Here is a 7,467-nt window from a genome sequence, read left to right on the forward strand (position 1 = left end):
CTTACAAGTGTTCACCAGAACAGACTGAACAGCGTTGCTTACCGTTACAGACTTTGGCAGAATGATTAAATTTAAAACATTTAAAACATTGTTGCAATGGAGGTACGTATTCAAATACTCGAAATGAAAATAAATCATATTGGACATCATCCGGTAAAACATTGGACAGAAAAGTGATGCTCACCGTTTGTAGTGGCACTCGTTCTTGACCAACTTTCTTAGTGAATCTACGTATCGCTACTATTTCGTAAATTGAAGATAATTGTGTATAAAGTTCTTTATTTGATAAATTGTGTGAGACATGACGAATGACTCCGGTCATTTCAATTTGCGTTGCTGGAATATAGGCCCGCATGCCATTTTTATCCAGAAAAGCCGTGTTGGTAATAAAGTTATTTGCCGTGTTATATTGCTTGAATATTACTGCAATTTTATTGGCGTTCAATCGCCGAATAGCCGTCACACCTTTTACCCCAGTGGAGAAAAGATGATTAAGGTACACTGGACTTTTATTTCCCAATTTTTCATTCCTGTTGGAAAGTTCAACAAATACTTTGAACTCTGTATTTGTGGAGTTTTCTGGACACATTCTTATGTAGTTGGGTTTTATAAATGGAGAATACATACTAGAGTCAGTACGCTCACCGCCGCCGCTGATGTCATTGTCCATATTGCTCCAGTTCCCGGTTTCACCACCTCCGTGTCCGCCGCCTCCGGCCTTCCGTCGAACACGCTTGGGGTTGGGCGGATCAGGCCCGCCCCCCCCGTCGTCATCCATTTTCGTATAATTCGATGTCCAAAAAGTTTTTTACTGCTCTTTTAGATCTAAAAACGTAGCTAAAATAAAGAAAAAAACGATTTTACAAAGATTTGCAATTCCGCAGCTTTCAAATTCCCGCCAAGAAATCCTTGGCTATCAGACTGCGACTGTCAAAGAGTATAATAATATATAGGGAAAAGAGAGCCCTCTCTTCGAGCCCACGAAAGTTAGCCCCCAGTTTTTTTTTATTACATCGTTAGTTCGCCATTTGTTAGTTGATTGTTCTCTATAAACATTTGTTTGTTCTCGATTTATTTATTTAAAAAAAAATATTAAAAATGTGCCCTTAAGTTAGCCCCCCCTATCCCTTTCTTTTTATATTTTTTTAGCAATACGGGTCAATAAACCTCTGTTTATGATTGTTAAAATGAAGACTTGGCTGTATGGGCTTTTGACCCCTTTGCCTGTCCAGATGGACGAACAGAACCAAAAAAAAATGTTTATGATTGTTCATGTAGGTATAACAAACGTTTGTTCCGATTTACGGTAGAAAAGGGCGGGAAACTTAAGATCGGTCGCACGTAATTTTGATAATTTTTCATTTTATTTTTAAATTTCATTTAAATATTTAGATATTTTGATCAGATAAGTTGTAGTTTGTATATATTTTAGTAGTTAGTTTTTATTAAAGTGTTAATTTGTGTAAATTTCATCCTATTGGTAAGTCTTCTTTTCTTCACTTTTCTATGATATGATGGACCCCCCGGATGATCCTGGGGGGACAGCCCCTGATATAGGTCATGTAGTGACAATTTCTCATAATGACGAAGGTAGCACGATGGATACAGATGGTTCTGTGTCTCAGACATCTAGTGGCCGTAAAAGAGTGTCAGCTCGACCCAGAATATGCAGACACTGTAATAAAAGACGACGAAAACACCGTGGTGATAAGAAGGATATTAAGGAAAGTGATTGCAAATGTGTAGACATTAGTGATAAACAAATTCTTTCCAAAGTCGATTCCTGCAATAATTCTTCTATAGTAGTAGAGAACATACAAAAAAATAACACAGACACTCCACAACAGCCACAGCCCCCTGTTGCAAGGCTGTTATATAACTCATTAGATGCTGCTCCTTTTGTTGTACACATTCAGAAACAGTATTCATCTCCCGATGATAATGTTACTTTACATCCAGTTACATTTGGTCGTTTTCTCAAAAGAAATTATATTAAAAATATTGTGAATGGAAGTTTAAAAAGGATAGGCCGGAATAGGTTATCTATTTCTTTTTCTAAGTACCAAGATGCAAATGACTTTGTTGGAAACAAAAATTTAGAAAATGAAAAATATAAGGCTTTTATTCCATCATTTTCTGTGAGTAGAATAGGAATAGTCAGAGGAGTACCAGCTGAGTGGTCTGAAGAGGAAATAAAAGATAATGTTTCTGTTCCTATTGGCTGTGGCCCAATCATAAAAATTAAGAGAATAAAACAAAAGATGATGATTGATGGACAAAACCATCTTAAATGTACTGAGTCTGTGGTATTTACTTTTGATGGACAGTTTTTGCCTAAACGAGTATATATGTGCTACACTTCTCTTACTGTAGACTTGTATATATATCCTACTATTCAATGCTACAATTGTTGTCGGTTTGGTCATGTGAAATCTCAATGCAGATCTAAACCAAGATGTTTTAGATGTGGTCAAGGACATAGTGGTGATAACTGCTCTGTTCAAGATGATTTTATATCTTGTTGTTTATGTAAAGGTTCCCATATTGCAACTGATAAAAAATGTTTAGAATATGAAAGACAAAGAGCTATAAAGGAATCAATGGCTAAAAACTGTATTTCCTATTCAGAAGCTTCAAAGATACATCCATCTGTCTCTCGAATTTCATATGCAGATACATTACTCTCATCACCTAACATCACTCCTAATACTTTTCCAACCCAGCATCAACATTCAACACCTAAAGCTATAAACAATACTTCATATAAAAAAACTGTTTTTGTTAAACCAAAGCCTCCACCTACACTTAGCAAAGGATATGACAAATCTGCTCACCAAGAAATTTTAAGGGATTTTAATATTCCCCAACCCTCTAATGGATGTGCATTAATTAACAAAGAAAATGAAAATCCTTTGGAATCCTCAGTAATTGATTTAATTATTTCTCTTATAAAATCTCTTAGTCAATCGAATGAATTTTCACCATCCAACGCTGCCTTATTAGTTTCTGCAATTACTCAAATTTATAAACCAAATAATGGACAAAGTTCTTCAATGGAATTGTCAAAGCATCACTCCTAAAAAAAGTGATCTTATTTATTTATTAAATAAATATAAACCTTATATCTGTGCTCTTCAAGAGACATGGTTGAAACCAGGATCTTTATTTAAGATTCGAGGTTATTCATGTCTCAGAGAAGATCGTGTGGATGGGCATGGCGGAGTAGCCATGCTTGTGAAACACCCACTTTCCTTTTCTCTCTTCTCTATTCCTTCTCACAGTAATGATTTTTCTATTATTGCTGCTTTAGTTGAAAATATCTGTTATGTATCTATTTATATACCTCATCCTTCTTCTGCAATCTTAAATGAAATCAAAGATATTATTTCCATTCTTCCGAAGCCTTTTATGATCCTTGGTGATTTTAACTGTCGCCATGAATCCTGGGGTTACTTATCTTCTAATAGTTATGGTAACACATTAATAGATATATCTGATTCAGTGAATTTGTGTATATTAAATGATGGTCGTCCTACACGACGTTCTCATCCTGACGAGGGCCCAAGTGCTCCAGATTTAACAGTCACTACACCTAATCTTGCTTCTTCTTTGTCCTGGGATCCATTACGATCTACTTTTGGTAGTGATCACTTCCCACTATTATTATCATTTCCAACCTGCAATAATAACAATAAAGTATTACATAAAACTTATTCTCCTCGTTTAAAATATAAGCTTAATGATGTTGATTGGGATTTATATAAAGATCTAATAAAAAACAAAATTATTACACTTCCAAAAATTAATCCAGGTACAGAATCTCAGTGTGCAGATTCTTTAGCAAGAATCTTTATTGAGGTTGCCAATGAGATATTTCCAAGTAAAAATAGCTCTTTGGGTTTTATTCCTTCTCCTCCTTGGTGGGATAACGAATGTACTGAGGCAGTAAAGAGAAGAAAATATGCTGAAATTACATACTGTCAATGCTCCACTGATGAGAATTTTGAAATTCTTACAAAGAGTATGTCAGAAACTTCAAAATTTCTAAAGAAAAAGAAATTTGATGGCTGGAAAAATTTCTGCTATTCAATATCACCTGATGTCAAACCATCTCTTGTATGGCAAAATATAAGAAGGTTTAGATCTGCATACAAAGATTCATCTCCAAAATCAATCTCTTTTCATTTAGTTAATAGCTTTTTAGATAAATTGGCTCCACCTTTCGTTCCTGAAGACTTAATAATTGGTTTCCCTGTAATAAATATAAATAATGATAACTGTTTTGGTTTAAACAGTATATTTTCTCTCACTGAACTAAATTAAAAGTATTGTCTCATGTTAAGGATTCTGCTCCTGGACTGGACGGTATTCCGTATTCCTTTATCTCTCATTTAGATGATGATGCTTTATTTTATTATTTATCTCTTATAAATTCCATAGTGACATCTGGTAACATCCCCTCCACGTGGAAACGTCAAGAAATAATTCCCGTACTGAAACCTAATAGGTGTTCTGCAGACCATTCTGCCTATCGCCCAATCGCACTTTCTTCTGTTTTGATGAAAATTACAGAACATCTTATAAAAAATCGTTTAGAATGGTTTGTTGAGCATAACGGTCTATTATGTGAATCCCAATTCGGTTTCAGACGTGGGAAAAGTACTATTGATAGCTTAAGTATATTCATTTCTGATATTCAATTATCATTTTCAAATAATAAATCAGTAATAGCTGCGTTCTTAGATATAAATTGTGCCTATGATAATGTCGTAATAAGTATTTTAAAGAGTAAGCTTTTACAACTTAATATACCTCTGCTATTAACAAATTTTATCATAAACATGCTTTCCGAAAGATACATAATCCTGAAACTAGATGACAGGAAGTCAATTACTCGACTTGTTTCAAAGGGCCTCCCCCAGGGATCAGTACTTAGCCCAATATTGTATAATATTTATACACACGATTTAAAATCATCACTTAATAGTGTAAATGTTCTTCATTATGCTGATGATCTATTAATTTACTGTCGTGATATTTCTATTGAAAAAGCTAGTTCTTCTATAACACAACCGCTGATAAATTTAAAAACTTGGTTGGACTTAAATGGCCTTGATCTATCACCTGAAAAAAGTACAATAGTTTTATTCACGAGATCAAGAACTCCTCCTCCTATTTCTATATTTTATGAGGGTTATCAGATTCCAGTTAAAGATAATGTTAAGTATTTGGGAATTGTCTTAGATTCGAAACTAACTGGTATCCCACATTGTGATTACCTAAATGCTAAATGTGAGCGTACTCTTAATATTTTAAGATGTCTGTCAGGTGTTTGGTGGGGTGCGCACCCTTTTTGCATGAAATTGTTATATAATGCTCTTATAAGAAGTATATTAGATTATGGTACATTCTTGCTGGAGCCTGGTAGTGTTAAGGCATTTAAAAAACTAGATCTCATACAGTCCAAAGCTTTACGAGTAGTTTCTGGTGCTATGCGGTCAAGTCCTATCAATGCTCTTCAAGTAGAATGTGGTGATCCTCCACTACATCTACGTCGTTAATATTTAGCAGACAAATTTATATTCCGATCTTTTCAGTTTCATAACCACTCTCTTTATAACAAACTTCAGAAACTTTCTCATATAGATTCATCTGCATATTGGTCAAATAAAAAACCACCTTGTCTAATCAATAGTTTTAAGAAATTTATCAACATAAAAGCTCCTATTCATCGATCCATTAATTATCCTCTTTTCAGTACTAGCTTTGAAGCATTAATGTTGCTTCCAGAAATTAATTTTAACTCAGATTTAAATAAGCACGATATTAGTACAAATTTTTCGTTTAATCTTCTTTAAAATACTGTTTGGGTTGATTACCATCATATTTACACAGACGCGTCTAAACATTCCTCCTCGGATCCCGTTGGTGTAGGTGTCTATCACGCTCAATTTAAAATATCACAGAAAATTAAACTACCTCCGGAAACATCGGTGTTTACTGGGGAATGTTATGGTATTTTTAAGACTATTGAATATATTATTCAATTTAAACTTCCAAAAACAATAATTTTCTCTGATTCAAAAAGTGCCTTACAGTCTCTCAATAGGTTCCCATTTAAATCAAAAAACATTTCTTCTGTTGTCATAGAATTAAGAAATCTATTAAATAAATGCAATCACTTTGGTCTTTCTGTGTTGTTTGTATGGATCCCCAGCCATAGCGACATTCCTGGTAATATAAAAGCAGACCAACTAGCTAATGAAGCCGTGGTCGATGGCGACATTTTCCCTTATAAAGTTTTTTGCCAGGATCTAGGTGCTCTTCCTATAGTTCACCTTCAGGATTGTTGGAATAGGCTTTGGACTGAAACTGGTCAATCAAAAGGCAGGAAATATTTAAACCATGGTTTTTCCGTGCCAAATGCAATAAGTTAGTATGTTCTTCTATCATAAGAATGCGTTTGGGTCATGTTTGCACTCCTGTTCATCTTAATAGATTAGGCATTGTATCTACTGACATGTGTGAATGTGAATCCGATAAATGTGATCTAGATCACATTTTCTTTTCATGTTCTCTATACGACCGCTCCTCATTCCTGAATGATCTTATATCTCTTAATGTTCCTTTTCCTACCTGTATATCCTGTCTAATTATGTATCCATGTAAATTTTATAAAATATTGTCATCTTTCATTCTTCAGAATCATATTAAAGTTTAAATATTTGTAATGTTGTGTAAGTAGCAAGTATATATATGTATATTTATGAAATTTTTAATATCCGTTTCAATCCTATTTCTACTTATCTGATCCTTTCCCGTGTTCCGTATCCTTTTTTAACTTGGTATCCCAATCTTTTAATTTACGTTATTGGCAAAAAGTAAACGCTATTGCCAAAAGAAGAAAAAAAAAAAAAAAACGTTTGTTCCCATTTGACATTGTTTATTTTTTAATTAATTAATTATTTTTAATTACTTGAATATTTGTATTCTAAATACGTGCACTGCGCATGCGTCAACTTTACGTTTAGACTTTTAGCGCGGTCATTTTGAAAATTATAATGACAAGCACAGACATTAAATTGAAGTTACAGGATATATTTTTACAAGTATATCGTTATAAACTATTGTGATTTATAAGCTAAAAATAAATATTATGAATTTTAACTAATACAAATCTTGTATATAAAATTCTTGGATAAATTATTATCAATCAACAATATTTTGAGTGTATTTTTCAATTTCCTTAGCGGGAAATTACAAGAAACATTGATTTTTCTTGTTAAATAAATTGATTTTTATGAATAAAAATTTGATAAAATTTTTTGTTCGATTCAACATAAACAAAAGTTTCCAAGAGGTTAACTTTGAAACATGAACCACCAATAATGATTTTTTGTGAGAATTATACGTCGCTAATTATTAATTAGTCGATTAATGTATGACATTGTAGTTAACGATCGAAAC

At 33.3% G+C, this 7,467-nt stretch overlaps 1 long non-coding RNA gene across 2 annotated transcripts; it reads right to left on the bottom strand.

Moving 5' to 3' along the window:
- Positions 1-1,389: 1,389 nt before the first annotated feature.
- LOC126974397 (uncharacterized) lies at positions 1,390-6,724 on the bottom strand. 2 transcript variants are annotated; one of them, XR_007731518.1, is made up of 3 exons: positions 4,097-5,210; positions 2,835-3,964; positions 1,390-1,675 (listed from the first exon to the last, which is right to left on the bottom strand). It is a non-coding gene; the product is annotated as an uncharacterized LOC126974397 (long non-coding RNA). The 2 variants fall into 2 exon arrangements; XR_007731517.1 differs by lacking the exon at positions 1,390-1,675 and having other exon boundaries at positions 2,912-3,964; positions 4,097-6,724.
- Between the last annotated feature and the right edge of the window lie 743 nt (positions 6,725-7,467).

This window comes from Leptidea sinapis, chromosome 32 (assembly GCF_905404315.1).
Source record: "Leptidea sinapis chromosome 32, ilLepSina1.1, whole genome shotgun sequence".
Lineage (NCBI taxonomy): Eukaryota > Metazoa > Arthropoda > Insecta > Lepidoptera > Pieridae > Leptidea > Leptidea sinapis.